Source organism: Ursus arctos, chromosome X (assembly GCF_023065955.2).
Source record: "Ursus arctos isolate Adak ecotype North America chromosome X, UrsArc2.0, whole genome shotgun sequence".
NCBI classification, from domain to species: Eukaryota; Metazoa; Chordata; class Mammalia; order Carnivora; family Ursidae; genus Ursus; species Ursus arctos.
Genome location: NC_079873.1, coordinates 90,659,774 through 90,687,642, shown reverse-complemented (window position 1 = coordinate 90,687,642; position 27,869 = coordinate 90,659,774). Strand labels below are relative to the sequence as shown.

Below are 27,869 nucleotides of genomic sequence, written 5' to 3'. Positions count from 1 at the left end.
GCAGGCTGTTGGCCACTCAGGCATCACAATGGGACTACAAAGCCAAGGTTGATCATTGATGTTTTCTTATATAGAGACAGGTATTGATCAGAAGGGAGAAATGATAATGGAGAGAATAATTTGGGCATGAGCATTGCTAAGAGGGGTATTTAAAAATGGAACCAGGAGGACATTGAGAAAGTAGGACTTGTGTCTCCTGTCTCAAATTCTTAGAATTGTTGCTGACCTTAGCTAAAAGCCAAGGCATCTACAGCATTGGTAGAATGGTCATAAAGGGACTTTCTGCCAAGCACTAGTTCTAACAACCAATTGTATACAGACAGACTACTGTAGCTATTCCAGCACCAGTCACATTTTGTTCAAAATAGCTTCAAAACTTTTTTGCTTTAAGGGACACCTGGGTGGCTCAGTCGGTTAAGCGCCTGCCTTCAGCTCAGGTCATGATCCCAGGGTCCTGAGATTGAGTCCCGCACTGGGCTCCCTGCTTTGCTGGTAGTCTGTTTCTCCCTCTCCCTCTGCCCCCCACTTGTGCTTGCTCTCTCTCTCAAATAAATAAATGAAATCTTTAAAAACAAAAAAACACCTAACCTCCTTGGTCTCTCCAGCACACACTTTTGATTTCAGTCAACTCTGTCTCTCCCAAATTGTAATCCCTAAGAACCCCAAAGGAAACAGACACATTTTATTTTGCCAGTTGCGGTTTTGCCCTTTCCTGATCAACACATTCAAAATGTTTGTGAGGAGAGTACTGAAATGTCTTGATTATTTTTAGTGCTGCTTTTGCCAAAATATATGTTTACGGGAAGCTTTGGTAGATAGATACATACAAGTAGGTCACACTGTGATTATCTGGTGAAAATGCCAGCCCCAAATTAAGTGGATTCTGAATTATCAAAGGGAATTTTAAATGTGCTGCCACTTAAAACAAGAATATTAGATACACATTTTTTTTTCACCAATGAAACTGACAGCTTCCCACAAACATTTTATGCTCAAGCTCTTAGAATCTATTCCAGTAACAGAAGAACTAAGACATTTCTTTAGAAGCCCTGAAGTAATTTCTGTGATGCTCTGTAATGTAAGGAGTGACATAGAAACATGATTATCTCATCTCCATGAAAAGTCCATTCTGCAGAGATAGTACTTTAATTTCCTGTAAGTATATACATATGTACCAAAGGCTGAAAACTAGTTTTGATTTGTGCTTCAGTCTTTCATCCCTCCCACCAACAGGAAAGAAAGAACTATACCAAAGTTTTATGGATTCTACAATGCAAAAGAACGAAACTTTGGGTAGCACCTCGCGCAGCTTACATGATAAAAGCAAGCGACAGTCTAAATGTAAATAACTTTAAGACACTCATAAAACTGGCGTTTCCTCAAAGGTGTTTATCTGAGACATTAACATGATATGAAAAGGCAACCTCCTATTTCACCAAGCCTCTACAAGGTAGGAGTATTGTTTTTAAAAAGCGAAGAAGATTCAAAGAAGCTAATTGAGCTCACTTTAAGCAGAGAACATGAGTGGTTCTGTTTGGTTTTTGTTGCTCTCAAGAAGACTGACTTTAGGGACCAAAAAGCATAGAACTAGATGGCCATCCCACAGTTCTCCAACAAACTCCTGTTATCAGGAAGAGAAGGCTGAAGGAAGGCAGTGGGGATTTTCCGAAGTTCATTGCTTCTAACCAGATCACCAGATCCTTCCTGTGACCAAATAATTTCATTAGTGAGGCCGGTGTTTTCCTTCCGTATGTAGTAGAGGGGATGAGGAAGGAATGGTAGATTATGGTAAGCTTATTAGGAAAAACATCAATATTCAGAGGTTGTGTTTGGGGTCCAGAAATAGAAACTACACTATAATGGAAACAACATTTCAAAGGTTTTGCAAAAGAGAAAGGAGAGGATATGTGATGAAATTAAAGCTATTTTATCTAACATTTAATGAGCCTTGTCACTCTTGAAATTCCACCTGCTGTTTCGGCTTGCTTACTTTACCTTTTGCCTAGTCCACAAAGAAATTGAGTTAAATTAAACAGAAGTGATTACAAACGATCACATCAGATCCCACGCATTAGGTAGCTTCCATTCCTATAATTCTGCTATGCGGGGTATTCCTTATTTTATTGTAGCACAGTATACTGATGGGGTTTAAAACATGTTACCCCAAAATATGGAACCCTGGCATACTGAATATTTGAAGCTGAAGTTTGAGAAAACGGCAGAAATAGGTTGGTCTCTGACCTCCCGCACATCCTTTGCCTTACTTTCCTGAAACAGGTCTCAAAACTGTCATGTGATTGATAGGTGCCCTCCCTCTACCTGGAGGAGAGAAGCATCCTTATCTCTAGATAAGAAGGGCTGCCAAGAAGCATCTGAACAGGCCATGCTAAGATTACCCCTGTTTATTACAATTACCTCATGCTTCTTGACCTATCATATTCTTGATCAGACCCAGCATAAAAATACACAGCTCTAAAAAAAATAATAATACACAGCTCTTTTTCTTCAGGTCTTCATTTCCTTATAGAAGGCTCTGGTGTCATGTATAACCTGCATCAAATAAATCTATAAAAAAGCTTTCCGTCTGTTAATGTGTCTTTGTCAATTTAATTTTCAGACCCAGCCAGGGACCCCGAGAAGGTTGAGGAAAGCATAACATAAAATTTACAATTACAATTTTACAGGTCATCATTTTTATGTGTATTGCTATTAAAGAGAAACTGACCTATACCACACATAAAGCGTAAGTTACCGCATACTCTTTAATTAGCTGACTTACTGAATTCAGCACTAGGCTTGTCGAGGACCGTAACCATGAATCTGTGAATATATTTTGACCACGTTCTTAACCACTTTCAAGGATTCCAAAGGCTTAAACTTCTGCAATTTCATAATTCTATAAAATTTCTTCTGTGATTTTTTATGGGCGCAAATGTGCCAAAGACACGATGATTAAGACTCAAAATACCCTTGAGATTTGATCTGGAGGAGAAAGTACTAGGCCCTGTACATTCATATACAACAGGTGCATGTTTTAAAAATGCATATGAGGGGCGCCTGGGTGGCGCAGTCGTTAAGCGTCTGCCTTCAGCTCAGGGCGTGATCCCGGCGTTCTGGGATCGAGCCCCACATCAGGCTCCTCTGCTAGGAGCCTGCTTCTTCCTCTCCCACTCCCCCTGACTGTGTTCCCTCTCTCGCTAGCTGTCTTTCTCTGTCAAATAAATAAAATCTTTAAAAATAAATTAAATAAATAAATAAATAAATAAATAAATAAATAAAAATGCATATGAAATCGCCTTAATAAATCCCTAGTTAGGATGAAACAACTAGAGAATCTCTTCGGAGCAACAATGTAGTTTGCATTACTATAAACACTGTGGGAATCCCAAAACTTTTAGATGTGATGGATGTGTTCACTTCTCAAGTGTAATCTAGGTCAATATTTATTGCTTGTACATTTAAAATAGAGCAGTTTATGTTCTGTCAATTAAATGCCTTTTAATAATGTTTAAGAAGAAAGCCCCAAACCTGTGTATCTGGGGGCAAAGCAACCAAGGAGGAAGGTGGTTAAGTGATCAGGGTGAAGATAAATTTAAAACAACTGTGGCTTACTTTCTGTGCCCCAGCACTGCAGGGGCTGGTGTAAGTTTGTGGCCTGTGGGCTCGCTGAGAGGTCGCAAGCTCCCTGTCAGCCAGATCCTGTTCTCCTAAAGCCAGATCTTGTTCATTGCTGACCACGCTTGGGAATTACTTTTATTTTAATTTCAGTGGGACGTTGTTGCAGAGTTTCAGGCAGAGGTCTATATGATTTGAGTGATGGAAGACACTAGAATTACAGGCATAGAAGATTGGAAGAGAAAATCAAGCATGCTAGGTACAAGTACTCTTAAGGGAGATGTCCGAGATGTGAAGGAGGTCAGGAAGATGGCCGAGTAGGAGGGTCCTGAGCTCACCTCCCCCCACGGACACGCCAAGACAACAGTGCGCGTGTGAAAACAACCTGAAGACTGGCAGAACGGATCTTCCACAGTTAATCATAGGAGCCCACATCAGAAAAGGGTAAGAGCCGCAGAGACACGGTCGGGAACCAAAGCCCTGGTGAGACTAACCACAAATGGGAGCGACATCACAAGCACAGAAGAGTGAGAAGATCGGACCCCACACCAGGCACCCCAGACCTGAGGGACCCATGCCAGGAAGACAAGTCCTTATAACATTTGGCTTTGAAAATCAGGGGGGCTTAACTTGTTTTAATCGGTGTGTTTTAATTAGCGGGCTTAGCTCTGGGACAGCTAGAGGGCGACAGGAAACTGAGTCCCCACCCTCAAAGAGCCACCTTTTACAAGTAACACAGCCAGGACAGAGCAGAGAGGCAAGAGTGTGAGAAACACCTGGAGTATACGTGATGGGTATTTATTTCCTCGTCTCAAAACATGTGCTGGAGGGGCAGGGATCTTTAGGAGACTTCTCCAAGAACAAAACTGCTGGCAGGCACCATTTCTCTGCCCTTACCCATCCTAGGTAGTGGGATACTTTCAAACCAGCACAAACACTCTGCCTGTCTTGCTAGGACCACAAACCCTGTCCCCGTGCTCCCTTGTGGACCTGCCCCATAAAACCCACCCAACTTCTCAGGCATCTTCCCAAATAGGCAGCCACCCTGACACACCCCGCAGGCAGCCCCGGCGGGGACTGATGCCACCCAAAATGACTCCTGCCCTGGGTAGGAGGGGAAGATAAGCACACAAACCAGCATTTCTTAAGTTCCAGCAGTCAAGCCCTTGAGCCGGCAGCACTGGGAAAGTGCGTCCCTGTCAGGTGCCACTGCAGCCCCAGCAGGAGGACTGGGGGCAGACATCTGGTCTGACTGCTGGCCACGCCCACCAACAAAAGCCTCTTGGGGCAGCTCAGGAAGCACACTGCAGGTCGGTGTGCATGCGACAAAAATATAACACGTGGACTTCAGTGCAGAGAGAGCATGAATGCCGACACTGCCAAATCACCAGCCTGCAGTGGCCTCAGGCCCCTCAACAGCACAGGACAACCCTGCCGGGTGCGTCCATAACATGCAAGGCGGGCCTTTGCAGCCAGCTGCGCAAATGGCAAAAGTGGCTCAGCCACAACAGTAGGGCACACTCAACCCACATAGACACCACTGGAGCGTCCGGTTCTGGTAACCGTGGGGCACTGTGCTACAGGACACCACAGGGCCTCTTCTTCATAAGATCGCTACTTTCAAGATCAGGAGACATAGCTGACCTTCTTAAAAATAGAAACAAGTACATACAAAATAGGGAGACAGAGGAATATGTCCCAGATGAAAGAAGACAAAATCATAGCAGAAGAACTAAATTCTGAAATGGATATAAGCAATATGCCTGATAAAGAATTCCAAGTCATGGTCAGAAACATACTCACTGGACTTGAGAAGAGTAGAGGATCTCAGCGAGACCTTAAAGACACGTAAAATACTCTACCCCTCCACCTTAAAAGCCCAGATGGGAACAGGGTCTAGATGCCCTAACTGGTGGGTCTGGTACAATGATTTTGTGACCTCAGCAAGCCCAGGGTCACAAGCCCACACCAATCCCACTCACACTGGGACACACACAAAAAAGCCACAGTTTAAAAGGCCTGAAGAGGGGTGCCTGGGTGGCTCAGTCGGTGAAGCATCTGCCTTGGGATCAGGTCGTGATCCCAGGACCCTGGGATTGAGCCCTGTGTTGGGCTCCCTGCTATGTGGAGAGCCTGCTTCTCACTCTCCCTCTTCTGCTGCTCCCCCTGCTTGAGCTCTCTGTCAAATAAATAAAATCTTAAAAAATATAAATAAAAGGCCTGAGGAGATGCAGGGATACTTTCTTCCCCCTCAGACCAGAACTGGATCTGGCTGACAGGGAGCTTGCGATCTCAGCGAGCCCACATGCCACAAGCCCACACCCGCCCCTGTAGTGGTGGGGCACAGAAAGTAAGCCACGGTTGTTTTAACTATTCGACAGTCTGCATGTGGGACACCAGACACAAGACCGTTGCTTCAAGTTGAGGAGAAGGAGTGTTCCGCCTAATCTGCGCCAACACAGGAAGTCAAGCAAAATGGGGAGACAGAGGAATATGCTCTAAAACAGAAAGAAAAACCTCAGAAAAACCTAAATGAAGCAGACAGAAGCAATATGCCTGATAAAAGAACTTAAAATAATGATTTAGCTCAGATACTGAGCTGGAGAAAAGAGTGGAAGAACAAAGTGAGGCCTTCAAAATGGGTAGAAAATACAAAAATGCACCCATTAGGGTCAAAGCATACAATAAAAACAACCACTAAAAGGGATCAATAGTAGATTAGCTGCTGCAGAAAAAATGGTATCAGCCATCCGGAAGGCAGGCAATGGAAAACACACTAGTTGAACAAAAAGGAAAACAAATGTTTAAATGAGGATAGGTTAAGAGATCTCACAGACAACATAAAACAAACGTTTGCATGACAGGTGTCCCACAAAAGGAGAGGAAGCTGTCGAAAGCTTATTTGAAGAAATAACTGAAAACCTCCCTAACCTAGGGGAGGAATGAGACACCCGAATCCAAGAAGTACAGACCGTTCCGAACAAGATGAGCCCAAGGAAGTCCACATCACAACACATAACTAAAATGACAAGAAGTAATGATAGAGAATTTTAAGAGCAGCAAGAGAAAATAAGTTTCATACAAGAGAAATCCCAGAATGTTCTCAGCTGATCTTTCACCAGAAACTCTGCAGACCAGAAGACAGTAGCAGGATATATTCAAAGTACTAAAAGGAAGAAACCTACAACCAGGAATACTCTACATGGCAAGGTAATCATTCATATTTAAAGGAGAGATAAGAGTTTCCCAGACAAAAGGTAAACACCACTAAAACAGCTTTATAAGAAATGTTAAGGGGACTTAAAAATTTTTTATTTAAATTCAATTTAATTAACATATAACACATTAGTTACAGAGGTAGGATTTAGTGATTCATCAGTTGCATGTAATACCCAGTGCTCATTCCATCACGTGCCCTCCTTAGTGCCCATCACTCAGTTACCCCATCCCCCCACCCACCTCCCCTCCAGCAACCCTCAGTTTGTTTCCTATAGTTAAGAGTCTCTTACGGTTTGTCTGCCTCTCTGTTTTCATCTAATTTTTTTTTCTAAAGGGATTTCTATTAAGTGGAAAAGAAATGGCCATAATTAGACCTAAGAAAATGATGAATAAAAATATAAAATGTGACAACATATACACAAAAGGTGAAGGAAGGAGTAAAAACAGAAGAGAACAGGGGAAAAATAAAAGATTTTTTGGTTCTTTTTTTTTTTTAAGGATGTGTTTGAGCTTAAATGACCATCAAATTAATATAGACTGCAGTGTACTTACGATGTTATTACATAAGAGCCTCATGATAATCGCAAACCAAATTCTGATAGATATTCAAAAAATAAAAAGAAAGCCAAACATAACACTATAGAACCATCAATCACAAAGAGAACAAGAAAGCAACAAAGAAGAACTACAAAAACAACCCAAAAAAGGTAACAAAATGGCAATAAGTGCATTAACTACCTTTAAATGAAATTACCTAAATACTCCAATCAAAAGACATGTGGTGGAATGGAAGGAAGAAAACATGACCCATCTTTATACAGCCTACAAGAGACTCACCTGAGACCTAAAGACGCATACAGACTGAAAGTCAAGGGATGGGAAAATACTCCTCACACAATTGGAAACAAAAGAGCTGGGTAGCAATACTTGTGTCAGACAAAATGTACTTTAAAACAAAGACTGTAATAAGAGACAAAGAAGGGCATTACATAATGATAAAGGGATCAACCCAACATGAGGCTATAACGGTTATAAATATCTCCACACCCAACACTGGAACACCGAACTACATAAAGCAAATATTAACTAATGGACATAGAGAAAATGATGGTAATACAATAACAGTAGTTCACGGTAACACTCCACTTACATCAGTGGATGAATCATTCAGGCAAAAAAATCAACAAAGTCTAATGACACCTTAGACCAAATGAACTTAAATGGCACATACAGAACATACCATCCAAAAACAACAGAATACGCATTCTTTTCAAGTGCACATGGACCACACTCTAGAATAGACAGAGTATCAGGCTACAAAACAATCCTCAAATTTAAGAAGATTGAAATCGTACCATGCATTTTTTTTCTGATAACAGTATTGAAACTAGAAATGGAATTAAAAGAAAAAAATTGCAAGAAACAAATATATGGAAACTAAACATGATACTAAACAACCAGTGAGTCAGTGAGGCAATCAAAGAAATACAAAAATAATAATAAATGGAGACAGATTAAAATGAAAAAAGAAACTGGTGGAAAATCTTTGGGACAGAGCTTAAGTGTTGTAAAACAGAAGTATATAATACAGGCCTACCTCAAGAAACTGGAAAAGGCTCAAATAATCTAAGCCTACACCTAAAGGAAGTAGAAAAACAATGAACAAAGCCCGGGGTAAATAAAAGAAAGGAAATAATAAAGATCACAGCAGAAATGAATTACATTTTGACTAAAAAACAATAGAAAATATCAGTGAAACCAACAGCTGGTTCTCTGAAACAGTAAACAAAATTGACAAACCCTTAGCCAGATTCATCAGGAAGGAAAAAGGACCCAAGTAAGTAAAATCACAAACGAGAGAAGTAACAACTGATGCCATAGGATAACAAAATTATAACCGAATATTACAAAAATTACACATCAGCAAATTGGACAACCTAGAATAAATGGATAAATTCCTAAAAACATCAATCCCCCAAAATTGAACCAGGAAGAAATTAAATATATGAGACTAAAGAGTTTATTTATTTATTTGACAGAGATAGAGACAGCCAGCGAGAGAGGGAACACAAGCAGGGGGAGTGGGAGAGGAAGAAGCAGTCTCATAGCGGAGGAGCCTGATGTGGGGCTCGATCCCATAACGCCGGGATTACGGCCTGAGCCGAAGGCAGACGCTCAACCGCTGTGCCACCCAGGCGCACCATGAGCAGACCAATTTTAAGTAATGAAACTGACTTGGTAATCAAAAACTTAACAAAAAATAAAAAGCCCAGGACCAGATGGATTCACACGCGAGTTCTTCCAGACATTTAAAGAAGAGTTAACACCTACTTATTGCAAACTATTCCATAAGTGAGAATAGGTAGGAAAACTTCCAAATTCATTATACAAGGCCAGCATTGCTCTGATACCAAAAGCACACAAAGTCACACACAAGAAATGTACAGGCCAGTATCTCTAATGAACATAGATGGAAAAATCCTCAACAAAATATTAGCAAATTGCATATAATACATTAAAAGATCATTCACCACGATCAATTGAGATTTATTTCAGGCACGCACAGATGGTTCAATATTCACAAGTTAATCAACATGATACAACACATCAGGGCACCTGGGTGGCTCTGTTGTTTAGGCGTCTGCCTTCGGCTCAGGTCATGATCTCAGGGTCCTGGGATCGAGCCCCTCATCGGGCTTCCCTGCTTGGTGGGGAGTCTGCTTCTCCCTCACTCTCTGCCCCTCTCCCTGCTTGTGCTTGCTCTCTCACTGTCTCTCAAATAAATAAAATCTTAAAATTCATCATCCATTCATAATAAAAACTCAATGGGGTTAGACGGAACATACCTCAACATGATAAAGGCCATATATGAAAAACCCACAGCTAACATTATACTCAGTGGAGAAAACCTGAGAGCTTTTCCACTATTATCAAGAAGAAGACAAGGATGTCCACACTTGCCACTTTTATTCAACATAGTACTGGAAGTCCTTGCTGCAGCAGTTAGACAAGAAAAAGAAGTAGGCATCCATACTGGTAAGACAAAGTTAATGTGCCACTGTTTGCAAACAACATGACAATATACATAGAAAATCATAAAGACTCCACCAAAAAACTACTAGAAGTAATAAATTAATTCAGTAAACTTGTTGGATTAAAAAAATGAATGTCCAGAAACTGGTAGCATCTCTATTTGCTAAAAACGAAGCAGCAGAAAGAGAAATTGAGAAAATAATTCCACGTACAGGTGCAGTACAAAAAATGAAATACGTAGGAACAAACTGAACTAAAGAGGTGAAAAACCTGTACTTTGAAAACTATATCAATGAAAGGAATTGAAGATGACAGAAACAAATGTAATGTGGATTTGAGGAACTGGTATTCTTGAAATGTCCATCCTATCCAAAGCAATCTACAGATTTAATGCAATCCCGGTCAAATTACCAACAGCAGTTTTCACAGAATGATTACGAATAATACTAAAATTTGTATGGAACAACAAAGGACCCTGAATAGCCAAAGCAATCTTAATAAAGTATAAAGCTAGAGATATCAAAATCCCAGATTTCAAGATTACAAAACTTTACTAATCAAAACACTATGGTACTGGCATAAAAACAGATACGTAGACCAATGGAACATAATAGCTCAGAAATAAACTCATGCTTATGTGGCCAAATATACCCATGATAAAGGAGGCAAAATATACAATGCTGAAAAGATAGTCTCTTCAAACTAATGGTGTGGAAAAACTAGACAGCTATGTGCTAAACAATGAAACTGTACCACTTTCTTACAGCATAAAAATAAACTAGATTAAGGACCTAAATGTTAGACCTGAAAGCATAAAATTCCTAGAAGAAAATATAGGCAGTAATTTCATTGACATTGGAGATAGAAACATTTTTCTAGGTATATCTCCTCAGACAAGGAAAATAAGCAAAAATAAACTCTTGGGATTACACTTAAGACAAACAAAAAACTTTTGCATGACCAAGAAAACTATCAACAAAATGACAAGACAACCTATTGAATGGGAGAAGATATTTGCAAATGATCTGATAAGGGGTTAATATCTAAAATATATTAAGAATTTACACAACACCCCCCCCCAAAAAAACGCACAAGTAATCCAATTTAAGAGCGGGTAGAGGCTCTGAAAAGACATTTTTCCAAAGAAGACATACAGATACCCAACAGACACAAGAAAAGATGCTCGACATCACTCATCATCAGGGAAATACAAATCAAAACCATAATGAGGGGCGCCTGGGTGGCACAGCGGTTAAGCGTCTGCCTTCGGCTCAGGGCGTGATCCCGGCGTTCTGGGATCGAGCCCCACATCAGGCTCCTCCGCTATGAGCCTGCTTCTTCCTCTCCCACTCCCCCTGCTTGTGTTCCCTCTCTCGCTGGCTGTCTCTATCTCTGTCAAATAAATAAATAAAATCTTTAAAAAAAAAAAAAACCATAATGAAATATCACCCTACACCTGTGAGAATGCCTACAATCAAAAACACAAGAAATAAGTGTTGTCGAGGATGTGGAGAAAAAGGAACCCTGTTGCACTGTTGATGGAATGCAAAGTGGTGTACCTACTGTCAAAAACAGTACAGAGTATTCTCAAAAAATTAAAACTACAAATACCATATGATCTAATAATACCACTACTGGATATTTACCCAGAGAAAACAAAAATGCTAATTCAAAAAGATACATGCACTGCTATGTTTATTGCAGCATTATTTTCAGTAGCCACAATATGGATGCAAACCAAGTGTCCATCCATAGATGAAAGAATAAAGATGTGGTGTGTGTGTGTGTGTATAATGAATTATTACCCAGCAATTAAAAAATAGGATCTTTCCATTTGCACCAACACTGATGGTCCCAGAGGGTATTATACTGAGAAAAACAGAGAAAGACAAATATCATATGATTTTAGTCATATGTGTAATTTAAGAAGCAAAACGAACAAAGAAAAACAAGAAAACCAGACTCTCAAAGAGAACAAACTGGTGGTTGCCAGAAGGGAGGTGGAGAGGGGGAGAAACAGACAAAGGGGATGAAGTGGGATAGACTTCTAAATAAGTCATGGAAATAAAAGTACAGCATAAGGAATGTAGTCACTAAGAGTTAAATAATATTTGGTGACAGATGGTGACTACACTTATCAATGCTGAGCAATGTTTAAAATTGTTGAATCATGTGCACCTGAGGTTAATATAGCACTATATTTTAATTATACAATAAAAAATTCTAAAAGAGATCTAGAGTTTTCCTTATACTTCCTGTGGTATCTGCTAAATTCTGCACGTGTCCGTTTTTAAAAATTAATTTCCGCACTATACATCAGCATCTTGGAAAGGTCCTTGACCACACATTTTTAAGAATTTTTTATTTAACTGACCCACATATTAGTTGAAGATCAAAACCTGGAGAAGTAAAGAGATGTGTTCAGACTCAGAGCTGGCAGGTTGATGAGATCACAGGGTGATCCCCAGTGACCTCTCTCCTCACGTGCTCTCCTCTCTCCCTGCTCCAGGTGCTGATTCACAGAGCTTAGGAGCTGGCACACGGTACACGAAGCCGGTGTCTGCGGAACCCTGACCCACGCACCCAGGGACACCAGAGACTGTGCCCAGGATATGGTCCAGAGAAGGTGATAAGCAAGTACAACTATTAGAAAACAGTCTCTTAGGACTCCTTCATCAAACTTGTAGAACGAGGGGCACCTGGGTGACTTAGTGGTTAAGGGTCTCCCTGCCGCTCAGGTCATGATCTCAGGGTCCTGGGATTGAGCCCCAGTGTGGGCTCCCGCCTCAGTGAGGAATCTGCTTCTCCCTCTCCCTCTGCCCCTTCCCCCTGCTTGTGCTCTCTCGCTCACTCTTTCGCTCTCTCAAATAAATACAATCTTTAAAGAAGAACTTGTATAACGTTCGAAATCACCTACATGTGTGTTACAGTTAAAATCACAAAGGAATACATCGTCATAGTAAGCTATGCATCTTTCACTATTACTCAGCCTGCCCTGTGCCGCAGATCAAAAGAACAGCAGGGAACTGGCATTCACAAGTGTAGTTTTAGTCTTACAAAGAAACGACAAGCGAGTTCACGCTTGATCCTCCCCGGCAGAGATTCTGATGATGTATAAATAAAACTGCTGACTAGAAGGCCCTCTAGCAGACTACCCTGCGCAGGGGAAGTTTCAGCATCATCCTTTAGCTCCAATACAGGATGACAGAAGCTCTTTTCCTCAGCAGTCCAGGGAGACGCACAGGATCACCGCAAATCTTTCCTAGTCCTAGGGTTAATGAGAGTATCAGGCTACTCGGACAGCTTTAGAAGTTCTCAAGGTACTGAAATAACACCGCCTTTCTCTGTTCAATCTCATTGAGCACTAAAAACAGAGCTATAATATTAATTGAAGTCTAATGTACACATGATTCCTACAAAACCTCCATGGCACTACTATACACTGGATTAAAACATCTCAGAAAGTCATGCTTGTAAATATCGAGGGGGATAAAACACAAGATACAACTTACATTCCACACCTGTCAGATGCATGAAATCAACTCTGGTCGCATCACGGCCTTTTCTGGGCTTTGAGTTTGGAATTTACCAGATAGGATAATATTTCCAATCCCCCAGGCTCATGATCTCTCACGATCATCATAATGAACCATTAGAGAGACGGAGCGTACGTGGACACAGCGCTAACCAGATATTAACAGAGGAAGTTCAGTGAGAGGCCTACTTTGAAAAAGGAGCCTATGTGCAGAAGGGGGTAGCAAAGAATCCCAGCACCACTGAGCTGACTTACTTACCTATCAGAAGTGTGAAGTCAGTGTCTGCTCCTCGTCCAGGCTTGAACTCGGGGTCCACACCACGGCAGGCGCAGCACGAACTGTAGATCACACTCCTCGGATTTCTTCTAGAACTGTGAGCTGAAAAGGAAAGAAAGTATTTTTGATTATCCTTGTTGAGGATACAAACCAATTTCTCTAAGTAAAGATTCTGCATGAAAAAGAGAGAAATACACCAGTCTTTTACTAGCCCTATAACAGAAACCCTTCCAGCCACCACACACCCTTAGGAGAAAAATGCCTAGACGTAAAGATTGTCCAGGCTTGACGTGCTGCAAACCCATTATGTCATCAGCTGTGACCATTTCGTGAGTTCACATTAATTTGGTAGGATTCATGCTTATGGTTGACGATACTGATCAGCCTTTTTTGCTTATTTAAACCACTGTCCCTGAGATTAAATAACCTATTAGCCCTACATTCATGGATGAGGAAATGTTTTTTCACTTGTAGTTTAATGATTCTAATGAGAGATGAGGATCCTGCACTAGGTGGCAAGGGTCAGTTGGGTTTTATATAAGCATTGTTACTCAAGGACCTGTAATCACCTTGCAAAACTGGACTGAGCCTCTTAAGATACTAAGCAAGGAGGGGGGCTGGCTCAGTCGGGAGAGTATGTAACTCTTGATCCCAGGATCGTGAGTTCAAAGCCCAGACTGGGCGTAGAGCTTAATTTTTTTAAAAAAATTGCCACAGGATGCCAAGCAAGGAACAATTTACACACACATTCCAAAGTGATCCATTTTAGAGAAGCATGCACACTTGGTGTGTGTAGCTAGAGCCTCAAATTATTCACTGCGGGAAAGGTCTTAAACCATATCCTAATGATATAAACCATCAAGGTACTTCTATCCCCAAACCTGACCGATTACATACTGCCAAAGTACAACACGGCACCTGCTGCATCAAAACTGGAGGGAAAATGACTACTGGTCAGTGGCTAAAGATTTTCTTTTTTTTTTTTAACTTATTTATTTGTCAGAGAGAGAGAGAGCACAAGCAGGGGGAGTGGCAGGCAGATGGAGAAGCAGGCTCCCTGCTCAGCAAGAAGCCCAACACGGGACTCAGTCCCAGGACCCTGGGATCATGACCTGAGCCGAAGGCAGACGTTTAACCGACTGAGCCACCCAGGCGTCCCTGGTCAGTGGCTAAAAGATTTAACAGACTAACAGCAGTAAGAGGTACAGGATATTCCCTCTCATTGCAGCACTCATCCCCAGATCTCCACAGGGCTCTCCCCCTACTTCCTTCCCATCTTATGTCACCTTCTCAATGATGCCTTCGCTGTCCCATCTACCTGAAGGTGCAAATCCCCCGGCCTCCCCATGCCCTGAGCCGCCCTGCCTAAGTGTGGTGCATAGGATGGATCATTATCCATCATCGTATATATATACTTGTCTCAACAATCGTATTTTTTCATTCTCCCCCACCAGACTGTGAGCCCCATGTAAGCAGAGGCATTTTTTTGGTCTCTTTAATGGCTGTGTTTCCATTATTAAGATCAGTAAATGACGATTCAACTTCGGCCATCAGCCGTAAAGTTCCTGCCATTGCAGCGTTGACCATGTTAATTGCGTAGTGTGCACCTTTCTGGGTATCCTACCATATAATCGCATTCTCCTACAAAAGCCCATTAAAAACAGATACCATTTCTTCAGTGTGTTAAACAAATATCACCTGTCTCCAGTTCTAATTAAAGATAGAAGCAATTACAGCTCTATAAACATAACTGTAATCTGCTCTTGGTTTTTGTATCTTCTCCCATATTCCTCAGATTGATACTCAAACCATGATTTCTTTAGCAAGCTTGGTTGGGAGTCTCGGTCGAGATGGCAGAGTAGGAGGACCTTACCTCTTCCCCTGGATACAGCCAGGCTACAACTACACAGAGCGCATCTTGCTCTGAGAACAACCCAAGTACTAGCAGAACTAGTCACCGCTAAAGATACAAAGAAGAAGCCACATCAAGAAGAGTGGGAGCAGCAGAGCTGCAGTCTGTTCAGGACCCACATTCCTCGTATCACTGAGAGGGAAAGCACGGATGCACATGTTCTCCCTGAGGAACAAGGGTTTCAAGGTCCACGTCAGGCACCCCCCCCCCCGGGGACCTGGACCAAAAAGATGAGGTCCCCTAATATCTTTGAAATCAGCCGTGCTTAACTCCAGGAGTGGGACTTCACTCTGGGAGAGCCATGGGGTGTTAGGAAGACGAGACTCTACTTTTAAAAGGCCCATGCACAAACTCACTTGCTCTGAGATGCAGCGCAGAGGCAGCACTTTGAAAAGTGCCGGCGCCACATGTGACGGAGATTTACTGACTAATTGCAGGGTATGTGCCAAAGGGGCAGGGATGTATAGGAACTTTGGCCAGGAATGGGAGCATTGGTGGGTGCCATTTTTCTTGCCTTCTGCCTAGGCGGCCTGACGTGGGTGGGCACCAGTTCTGACGCTCTCCATCTACCTTGTCAGAACTACACATCCTACCCCAAAGCAGCGCCTCCAAATCAGCTCCTGCCAGATCAAACTCATCAGCAGCCTTGGCTGGGAGAGCAGCCCCCTCAATATAGCTGCGCCTCTGACCCATCTGGTGGGCAGCCTTGGCTGGGACTGGCAGCCCTCCAAAACACCTCCTACCCCAGGACAGTGGGGAGGCAACATTTACCACCAGTGTGTCCATAACAGTCATGGCTGGACCTCACAGCCCAGCACACCCCTAGCAGTCATGGCCACAACAAATTGGTGCATTCAACCCACACGGGACACCCCTGGGACACCTGGTTCTGGTGCTCAGGGAAGATCGTGCTTTTGGCCCCCACAGGATGCTTTCTACATAAGACCACTCCTTGAAGACCAGGGGACATAGTCGATCTGCCTAATACATAAAAACAAACAAGAGAGGGGCATGGGGCTGTCTCAGTCAGGGGAGCATGTGACTTGATGTCAGGGTTGTGAGTCTGAGGCCAACAACTGGGAGTGGAGATCGCTTAAAAAAAAAAAACAGGAGAGAGACAAAAAAGGACACAGGAATATACTCTAAATGGAAGAACAAGACAAAACCTCAAAAAAGAACTAAACAAAGTGGAGATAAGCAATCTACCTGATAATGAGTTCAAAATAATGGTCATAAAGATGATTGCTGGAAGTGAGAGAAGAGTGGATGAACTCAGAACTTCAACAAAGAGAAGATTAACAGCAGATTAGAGGATGCAGAACAGCTCCGGAATCTGGAAGATAGGGTAGTGGAAATCACTGAAGTTGAAAAGCAAAAAAAAAAAAAAAAAAATTTAATGAGGATAGTTTAAAGAGACCTCTGGGACATCAAGCATATTAACATTCACATTTCTTGGTAGGGGTTCCAGAAAGAAGAGAGAGAAAAGAGCACAAAACATATCTGAAGAAATAATAACTTAAAACTTTCATAATTGGGGAAAGAAACAGATCCAGGAAGCACAGAGGGCCCCAAATATGATGAATCCAAAGTGGTACTCAACAAGATACAATAATTAAAATGTCAAAGATAAAGAATCTTAAAAGCAGCAAGAGAAAGCAACTAACTACATACAAAGGAACTTCCATACAGCCATCATCTGCTCTTCCAGCAGAAACTTTGCAGGCCAGCAAGTAGTGGCATGATTTTTATCAGTTTTTATCAGGCATAGTTGTTCTTGTAACTACTGTTTACTCATTAATATGGATTTTTTAAAAGATTTTATTTATTTGGCATAGAGAGAGACAGCAAGAGAGGGAACACAGCAAGGGGAGTGGGAGAGGGAGAAGCAGGCTCCCTGATCAGGAAGGCTGACACGGAGCTCGATCCCAGGCCCCAGGATCACGACCTGAGCCGAAAGCAGACACTTAATGACTGAGCCACCCAGGCACCCCAATATGGATAGTTTTAAACAAAGCAAACAGAACATAACAAGAATTACATTTACCCACTATAAAAACACTTTCTTCTACCCTTGTATTTTCTGTGGCTGGCTTAAAAATTAAATTGGAATAAAAGTAACAGGAGAAAAACAATTTTAACTATGTACGGAGAAGAAGGGGAGTTCCACAATTCTCTAGGAGCAGTGCTCTTCTTAGCACAGATACTGCTATTAATGGAAATTTCCTTTTAAAATGTAAATTTCCTTTAGAAGAGGTAGAGTTTCTCTTGCCTCTAACAGTATTTGGTTGTCTTTAGCTCAAAATAATCCATATGCCAAACAGGCATATTTTGGGGTGCATATTCTGAATATCTTCACCACGAAGCTTCAAAAATAATCACCATTTTTCTATGTTTTTGACTGCTTTTTCACTGTATTACTTCAAAGCATACTGATATCTCCCATAAGTGCTAAATTATATATACTCCATATAATGTCATACACGCTAACACAAAATGCCTTTAAAAAAACCCCAAAATACCGTCATTGCATCTTACAAAAGTCAGTTATTCCCTAATGTCACATGAAAACAAACATGTCTATTTAATTTTATTATAGCCATCCTAGTAAAAATGAAGTCGTATCCCTGTGTGCTTTTAACGTCTATTTCCCTAATGACTAAAAATATTAAGCATCTTTTCTTATATTTATTGGCTATTTGTGTGAAGACAGCGATGGGTTTCAAGACCCACTACCCTTGGCATATTGAATATCTTAAGCTAAAGGAATTTATGCAACGGCATGTTCACAAAGGACTTTCTGACCTTTTGCTGAAACAGGCCATGAAACCCTTCTATGAGAGGCGCCCTCCCTATACCTGGAGGAAAGGAGCCACCTTCTCTCTGAATTAGAAGGGACACAGAGAGGAAGCTGAATATGAACAGGAATTGCAGCGTTTCCCCCATTTTATTCTACTTAGCTGTACTGTGTCCTATCATAACTTTCTGTGACGTTCCACTTTTCATCACATGTAGCGTAAGAACAGCCTGCTTTAACCATTCTTCAGGTTCTCATTTTTTCATGACAACACCCAAGTCATTTAATTTATTAAATGTGATTTCTTTTCTCTTGTTAATCTGTCTTTTGTTACCAGAGTCCCAGTGGAGAATTCAGAAGTGTACAGTAAAAAGATATTTATCCTCCCCTAAAAGAGTAGTGGATTTGCTGCCCGAGAGCCTCATGTGTGTGAATCCACCCTGTGCCACCCTGGTTCACCTTGGCAAAGCCACTTAATCTCTGTGGACCTCCGCTTCTTCGCACAGTGAATCCTCACTAAATGTGTCTGACCGTGAAATAGGGAAAGGGGAAACAAGCTTGGACATGGAGCTCGGGAGAAACAGCCATGATTACCTAAAGTGAAGGACAGTGGGGCGCCTGGGTGGCTCAGTCGTTAGAGACTCTGCCTTCAGCTCAGGTCATGATACCAGGGCCCTGGGATCGAGCCCCGCGACAGGCTCAGCAGGGAAGCCTGCTTCTCCCTCTCCCACTCCCCCTGCTTGTGTTCTCTCTCTCGCTGTCTCTCTCTCTCTGTCAAATAAATAAAACCTTTAAAAATAAATAAAATAAAAATAAAGTGAAGGATAAGAAAAACACAGAGGAATCCCAGGCAGGAGAGTGGAGGTTCATGGCTACAGGCTGTGTCGTGTAATTCTACCTGGGGCGGAAGTGGAAGTGCTTTTTACTTTCCATTGTCCAGAGGGTGCGGACAGAGCATTAGCACTTCCACCAATGTGCTTCCCACCTGTTGAAGACAGCTTAGTTTGGAGGGTTTTCTGTTTCTGTTTTTGACTTTTTTTTTAATTTATTTATTTTTTAATGATTTTTTATTATATTATGTTAGTCACCACACAGTACATCCCCGGTTTCCAATGTAAGGTTCGATGATTCATTAGTTGTGTATAACACCCAGTGCACCATGCAAAACGTGCCTTCCTTACTACCCATCACCAGCCTATCCCATTCCCCCACCCCCCTCCCCTCTGAGGCCCTCAGTTTGTTTCTCATAGTCCATAGTCTCTCATGTTTCATTCCCCCTTCTGATTACCCCCCCTTTCTTTATCCCTTTCTTCCCCTACCGATCATCCTAGTTCTTATGTTCCATAGATGAGACAAATCATATGATAGTTGTCTTTCTCTGCTTGACTTATTTCACTTAGCATTATCTCCTCCAGTGCCGTCCATGTTGTAGCAAATGTTGAGAACTCGTTCTTTCTGATAGCTGAGTAATATTCCATTGTATATATGGACCACAACTTCTTAATCCAGTCATCTGTTGAAGGGCATCTCAGCTCCATCCACGATTTAGCTATTGTGGACATTGCTGCTATGAACATTGGGGTGCATATGGCCCTTCTCTTCACTACGTCTGTATCTTTGGGGTAAACACCCAGTAGTGCAATGGCTGGATCATAGGGTAGCTCAATTTTTAACTTTTTAAGGGACCTCCACACTGTTTTCCAGAGTGGCTGTACCAACTTGCATTCCCACCAACAATGTAGGAGGGATCCCCTTTCTCCACATCCTCTCCAACAATTGTTGTCTCTTGCCTTGTCTATTTTTGTCATTCTAACTGGCGTAAGGTGGTATCTCAGTGTGGTTTTGATTTGAATTTCCTTGATGGCTAATGATTTTGAACTTTTCATGTGTCTGTTATGTCTTCATTGGAAAAGTGTCTGTTCATATCTTCTGCCCATTTTTTTATTTATTTGTTTCTCGTGTATTGAGTTCGAGAAGTTCTTTGTAGATCTTGGATACCAGTCCTTTATCTGTAGTGTCATTTGCAAATATATTCTCCCATTCTGTGGGCTGCCTCTTAGTTTTTCTGTTTCCTTTGCTGTGCAGAAACTTTTAATCTTGATGAAGTCCCATAAATTCATTTTATCTTTTGTTTCTCTTGCCTTTGGGGATGTGTCATGAAAAAGGTTGCTTTGGCCGATGTCGTAGAGGTTGCTGCCTATGTTCTCCTCTAGAATTTTGATGGATTCCTGTCTCACATCAAGGTCTTTCATCCATTTGGAGTTTATTTTTGTGAATGGTGTGAGACAGTGGTCAAGTTTTATTCTTTTGCATGTAGCTGTCCAATTTTCCCAGCACCATTTATTGAAGAGACTGTCTTTTTCCCACCGGATGTTTTTTCCTGCTTTATCAAATATTAGTTGCCCAAAGAGCCGAGGGTCCATTTCTGGGCTCTCTATTCTGTTCCATTGGTCTATGTGTCTGTTTTTGTGCCAGTACCATGCTGTCTTTGTGATCACAGCTTTGTAGTACAGCTCGAAATCCGGCATTGTGATGCCCCCAGCTTTGTTTTTCCTTTTCAACAGTTCCTTGGAGATTCGGGGCCTTTTCTGTTTCCATACAAATTTAAGGACTATTTGTTCCAGTTCTTTGAAAAATGTCCTCGGTATTTTGATCGGGATAGCATTGAAAGTGTAGATTGCTCTGGGTAGCATGGACATTTTAACTATGTTAATTCTTCCGATCCATGAGCATGGAATATCTTTCCATCTTTTTATGTCTTCCTCAATGTCTTTCAAGAGTGATTTATAGTTTCTAGAATATAGGTCCTTTGCGTCTCTGGTTAAGTTAATTCCAAGGTAACGTATGGTTTTTGGTGCTATCGTAAATGGGATGGATTCCCTAATTTCTCTTTCCTCGGTCTCGTTATTCGTGTATAGAAATGCAACTGATTTCTGAGCATTGATTTTGTATCCCGCCACATTACCGAATTGCTCTATAACTTCTAATAGTTTGGGAGTGGCTTCTTTTGGGTTTTCCATATAGAGTATCATGTCATCTGCGAAGAGAGACATTTTGACTTCTTCTCTGCCGATTTGGAAACCTTTGATCCCTTTTTGTTGTCTGATTGCTGTTGCAAGGACTTCTAGTACTATGTTGAATAATAGTGGCGAGAGTGGGCATCCTTGTCGAGTTCCTGATCTTAAGGGAAAGGCTTCCAGCTTTTCCCCATTGAGAATAATATTTGCAGTAGGCTTTTCATAGATGGCTTTTATGAGATTGAGAAATGTACCTTGTATTCCTACACCCTGAAGGGTTTTAATCAGGAAAGGATGCTGTATTTTGTCAAATGCTTTTTCGGCATCGATTGAGAGGATCATGTGGTTCCTGAGTCTTTTCTTGTTGATATGATGTATCACGCTGATTGATTTGCGAATATTGAACCACGCTTGCATCCCAGGTATGAATCCCACTTGATCGTGATGGATAATCCTTTTAATGTACAGTTGGATTCTATTAGCAAGTATCTTGTTGAGGATTTTGGCGTCCATATTCATTAGGGAAATCGGTGTGTAATTCTCCTTTTTGAGGGGGTCCTTGCCTGGTTTGGGGATCAAGGTAATATTGGCCTCATAGAATGAGTTTGGTAGCTTTCCTTCTGTTTCTATTTTTTGAAATAGCTTTAGGAGAATAGGTATTATTTCTTCTTTGAATGTTTGGTAGAATTCCCCAGGAAAACCGTCCGGGCCTGGAGTTTTGTTATTTGGAAGGTTGTTTATCACTGACTCAATTTCTTCATAATTAATTGGCCTGTTTAAGAAATCAATTTCTTCCTTTTTCAATCTTGGTAGTTTATAGGTTTCCAGGAAGGATTCCATCTCTTCCAGATTGCTTAGTTTATTGGCATATAGCTGTTGATAAAAATTTCTAATAATCCTTCCAATTTCAATGGTGTTCGTTGTGACCTCTCCTTTTTCATTCATAATTTTAATAATCTGGGTCCTTTCTCTTTTCTTTTGGATAAGTCTTGCCAGTGGTCTGCCAATTTTATTGATTCTCCCCAAGAACCAGCTTCTAGTCCTGTTGATCTGCTCTACTGTACTTCTGGTTTCTGCTTGATTGATTTCAGCTCTAATTTTGGTCAACTGCTTCCTCGTGTGTGGATTAGGCCTGTCCCTCTGTTGCTGTTCCAGCTTCTTGAGGTGAGAATATAAAAACTGCATTTTAGATTTTTCTATTCTTTTGAGTGAGGCTTGGATGGCTATGTATTTCCCCCTTAGGACTGCCTTTGCAGTATCCCATAGGTTTTGGACTGTTGTGTTTTCATTCTCATTGGTCTCCATAAATTGTTTAATTTGATTTTTGATTTCCTGGTTTATCGAGTCATTCCTGAGCAGGATGGTTCTTAGTCTCCAAGTGTTTGAGTTTCTTCCAAATTTTTCCTTGTGGTTGAGTTCCAATTTCAGAGCGTTGTGGTCTGAGAATATGCAGGGGATAATTTCAATCTTTTGGTATCGGTTGAGACCTGTTTTGTGTCCCAGAACATGGTCTATTCTTGAGAATGTTCCATGGGCATTAGAATAGAATGAGTATCCTTTGGTTCTGGGGTGTAGTGTTCTATATATATCTATGAGGTCCAACTCGTCGAGTATGGCATTCAAAGCCTTTGATTCTTTGCTTAGTTTTTGCCAGGGTGTTCTGTCTATTTCTGATAGTGGAATGTTGAGGTCCCCTACTATTAATGTATTTTTATTTATATGTCTCTTTATTCTGGTTAAGAGTTGGCTTGTGTATCTTGCTGCTCCCCTTTTGGGGGCATATATATTTATAATTGCCATATCCACTTGTTATACTTCCTTTAAGAATAATATAGTGCCCTTCTGCGTCTCTAACTATAGTCTGTAGTTTAAAATCCAATTTATCTGATATGAGAATTGCTACCCCAGCTTTCTTTTGAGGTCCATTTTGCATGAAAGATGGTACTCCATCCCCTTACTCTCAGTCTGAATGCATCTTTGGGTTCGAAATGAGTCTCTTGTAGACAGCAAATGGATGGGTCATTTCTTTTTATCCAATCTGCAACCCTGTGGCATTTTATGGGAGCATTTAAGCCATTAAGACTGAGTACTGAGAGATATGATTTTAATGATGCCATGTTGCCAGTAAAGTCTTTGTTTGTATTGGCTGTGACTTTCTGTTCTGTATCACTCTTGGGGCCTTTTTACTTTTATAGAACCCCCCGTAATATCTCCTGTAGGGCTGCTTTCGTGGTTACGAAATTGGTTAGTGACTGGCGATTCTGAAATGTCTTTATTTCTCCATCAATTCTGAATGACAGCCTTGCTGGATAAAGGATCCTTGGCTGCATGTTTTTCTCTGAAAGAGCTTTAAATATGCTCCCCCAACCCTTTCTCTCCTTCCAGGTCTGTGTAGACAGGTCTGACGTAATTCTGATGCCTCTGCCTTGGTACGTGAGAAATTTCTTTGCCCTGGCCGCTTTCAATACTGTATCCTTGCATCTAATATTTGCGAATTGCACTATGACGTGACGTGGCGTAGGTTTGTCGTGGTTGAGCTTGGGAGGGGTCCTCTCTGCCTCTTGGACGCGAATGTTTGTTTCCCTCGCTAGATTAGGGAAGTTTTCAGCTACAATTTGTTCAAATATCTCTTCTAGACCTCTGTTTTTCTCCACCCCCTCGGGGATGCCGATGATTCTAACATTGGATCGTTTCATTGAGTCAGTAATCTCCCGTAACCTACATTCGTGGGCTTGGATTTTTTTAAGAGCAGCGTCTATTTTGGTTTTTTCCTCTATTAACCCATCCTCCAATTCACTAACCCGTTCCTCTGCTTCTGTGACCATGGCCGTCAGAGCCTCTAGTTTTGCCTGCATTTGGCTCATAGAATTTTTAATTTCTGTCAGATTCGCTCTCATTTCTGTCCTTAGGGATTCTATATTCTCAGTAACCTTTTAATAGTTTTTTCAATTCTACTCATCATTTTGACCATCGTTACTCTGAATTCCATTTCTGATACTTTGGTTACATCCGTATCCATTATTTCTGAGGCAGAGGCCACAGACTCACTGTCTTTTCTTTGCTGGGGGGGGCTTCTCCTTCTTGTCATTCTGATGAGGAGAGGTTGCGGGGTTGTCCAGAGCCCAAATTATTGACTGGGTCCCAGGCCGTGCCCCTTGTTTTATAGGGATCTTAGGGATGTGGGCTTCTTCTTTAAAGATTTTATTTATTTATTTATGTGGCAGCCAACCAGCGAGAGAGGGAACAGAAGCAGGGGAGTGGGAGAGGAAGAAGCAGGCTCCCAGCGGAGGAGCCCGATGAGGGACTCCTTTCCGGAACGCCGGGATCACGCCCTAAGCCGAAGACAGGCGCTCAATGACTGCGCCACCCAGGCGCCCGGGTTGTGGGCTTCTTGATTTTTCAGCCTGCCTTCTGTGTTCTGGGGGAGGGGCCTGCCGCGCAGATACTCAGGCAACCCTGTTTGGGTAGAGTCTCCGTGTCCCCTGCGAGGGGGGATGGGGATGGGCCCGCTGTGAGCCGGTATTTCCAGGCTTTTGTTCTCTGGCGGCTTTCCCTGGCGGTTTGCTGTGCCTCTTCTGAGAGTTAGAGCAGCAGCGGCCAAATTTCAGCCTCTGTCACGGAACAGAAGGATTGCGGCCCGTTCTCCACTGATGTTCTGGCCACTTTAACTCTGTTACTGTTGGTGCTGCTCAACCCTGCAGCGTCCCGGGATGTGCGCCCCACACCCGGCTTCCCAGCCCTCACTTCCAGGGCCGGCGTCTCTGTCCTTTGTGTTTCTAACGCCGCCAGCCGCCAGCCGCCCCGCGCGCGCTCCCGGATCTCCCGGTCTCAGTCTGGATCCCATGAGCGCACCGGGATTCCGGTGTTCCGCGAGATGCCTGGTGGCGCGCGCACCCGGCTCACGGTCTCAGTCTGCTGTTTTGCGGGTGCCGTCCGCGAGCCCCGCCCGCTCCCCCGTGCAGGTGGCTACCGCTTCCCGGCGCCCGAACGTGGCGGCTCCCTCCCCCTTCCGTTTATCTTCCGATATCTGTGCGCGGTTTCACGGCTCCCCGCTTCGTACCTCAATACTCAGCGCTGGAGATGTTCATTTGTAGAGATCCAGATGTGTCTTCCTGCATCTCAGGCTGGTTCCGTGGGTGTTTAGGCTGGTCTGGTACCTATCCAGCTCGACTCAGGGGACCGGCTGAAAACGGTGTCTCCTACTCCTCCGCCATCTTAACTCCTCTCTGTTTTTGATTTTTTAATCTTAAATTGCAGTTTGGTTGACATACTAGTTTCAGGTGTACAACATAGCAATTCAACAATTACATACATTATGAAATACTCACTGTGTTCAGTATAGTTACCATCTGTCAGCATACAAACCTACACCAACCTTCTGTACTATATATTCCCTAGGCAGCACTTATCATCCTCATGACTGACTTCATAAATGGAAGTTTGTATCTCATTATTCCCCTACCCCTATTTTGCCTACGCCCTGCAAGCTCTCCCTTCTGAAAACCACTAGTTTGCTCACAGTATTTATGAGCCTATTTCTGCTTTTTTTGGTTTATTAAGATTCTGCATGGAATTAAAATAATATAGTTTATCTTTGTCTGACTTATTTCACTTAGCAACCCATCCATGTTGTTGTGAATGGTACCATTTCATTTTTTATGACAGTAATATTCCACATCTTATTTACCCATTCATCTATCAATGCGCACTTAGATTGCTTCCCTATGTTGACTGTTGTAAATAATGTGGCACTGAAGATCTTTTTGAAGTAGTGTTTTCGTTTTCTTTGGGTAAATACCCAGACATGGAATTGCTGAGTCATGTGGGTATTTGTGTTTTTAATGTTTTGAAGAACCACCATACACTGTTTTCCATAGTGGCGGCCCCACATCGCATTTCCACCAACAGTGCCCAAGGGTGCCCTTTTCTCTACATCCTCAACAACACTGGTTATTTCTTGTCTTTTGATACTCACCATTCTGGCTGGTGAGAAGTAATATCTCATTGGTTTTTATTTACATTTCCCTAATGATGAGTGCTGTTGAGTATCTTTTCACACGTGTCTATTGGCTGTTAGTATGTCTTCTTGGAAAGATGTGTATTCAGGTCTTCTACCCCATTTTTCAATTGGTGTTGAGTTGTATGAGTTCTATATCTACACCCCTATCAGATATATCATTTGCAAATATATTCTCCCATTCAGTAGGTTGTCTTTTTGTTTTATTGATGATCTCCTTCGCTGGGCAAAAACTTTTCGGTTTGATGTAGTCCCAATTATTTATTACTCCTTTTGTTTCCCTTGCCTGGGGAGACAGATCCAGAAAACTATGGCAAAGACCAATGTCCAAGGGTTTATAGTCTGTGTTTTCATCTAGGAATTTTATGGTTTCAGTTTTTACATTTAGGTCTTTAATCCATTTTGAGTTTATTTTTGTGTATGGTGCAAGAAAGTAGTCTAGTTTCATGCTTTTGTATGTTGCTGTCCAGTTTTCCCAGCACAATTTATTGAAGAGTCTTTTTCCTCTCGATATATTCTTGTCTTTATTGGCATGGATTAATTTATGGTAAGTTCACTTTTGGGCTCTCTATTCTGTTTTATTGATCTATTTGTCTGTTTTTGTTCAAGTACTATACTGTTTTGATTACTATAGCTTTGTAGTATAGTTTGAAATCTGGGGGCGTGATTCCTCCAGCTCTGTTCTTTCTGAAGATTGCTTTGGCTATTTAGGATCTTTATCTTTCCATACAAATTTACGGAAATAGAATAACCCTTAAAACGTACGATTAGTATTTTGATAGGGATTACATTAACTCTTTGGATTGCTTTGTGTAATATGGGCATTTTTAACAAAATTTTTCTAATCTATGAGCATGGTATATCCTTCCATTTATTTGTGTCATCATCAGTTTCTTTTATCTGTCTTACAGATTTCACAGTACAAATCTGTCCCTCTGTGGTTAAATTATTCCTAGGCATTTTATTCTTTTTGATGCAATTGTAAATGGGGTTGTTTTCTTAATTTCTCATTCCACTAGTTCATTATTAGTGTACAGAAACACAATAGTTAATGTATATTGACTTTTGTATCCTGCAACATTTCTGTATTGATTTTTGTATCCTGCAACATTACTGAATTCATTTATTAACATTAATATTTTTTGGTGGTGTTTAGGGCCTCCTATATATAGTATCATGTCATCTGCAAATGAAAACGTTTTCCTTCTACCTTACCAGTTTGGGTGCCTTTCATTTTTCTTGTCTGAATGCTGTGGCTAGGACTTCCAGTCCTATGTTGAATAAAAGTGGTAAGAGTGGACATCCTTGTCTTGTTCCCAATCTTAAAGGAAAAGCAGTCAGCTTTTTACCATTGAGTATGATGTTAGTTGTGGGTTTGTCATAGATGGCCTTTATTATGTTGAGGTATGGTCCCTCTACACCTACTTTGTTGAGTTTTTTATCATAAATG

At 41.7% G+C, this 27,869-nt stretch overlaps 1 long non-coding RNA gene across 2 annotated transcripts in view; it reads left to right on the top strand.

The window, feature by feature from the left end:
• LOC113241255 (uncharacterized) overlaps positions 1–27,869 on the top strand; it is a 101,571-nt gene that overhangs the window by 61,720 nt on the left and 11,982 nt on the right. For both annotated transcript variants that reach the window (XR_008959984.1, XR_008959983.1), the window contains exon 3: positions 12,377–12,493. This is a non-coding gene — a long non-coding RNA (uncharacterized LOC113241255). The remainder of the gene's footprint in view (positions 1–12,376; positions 12,494–27,869) is intronic.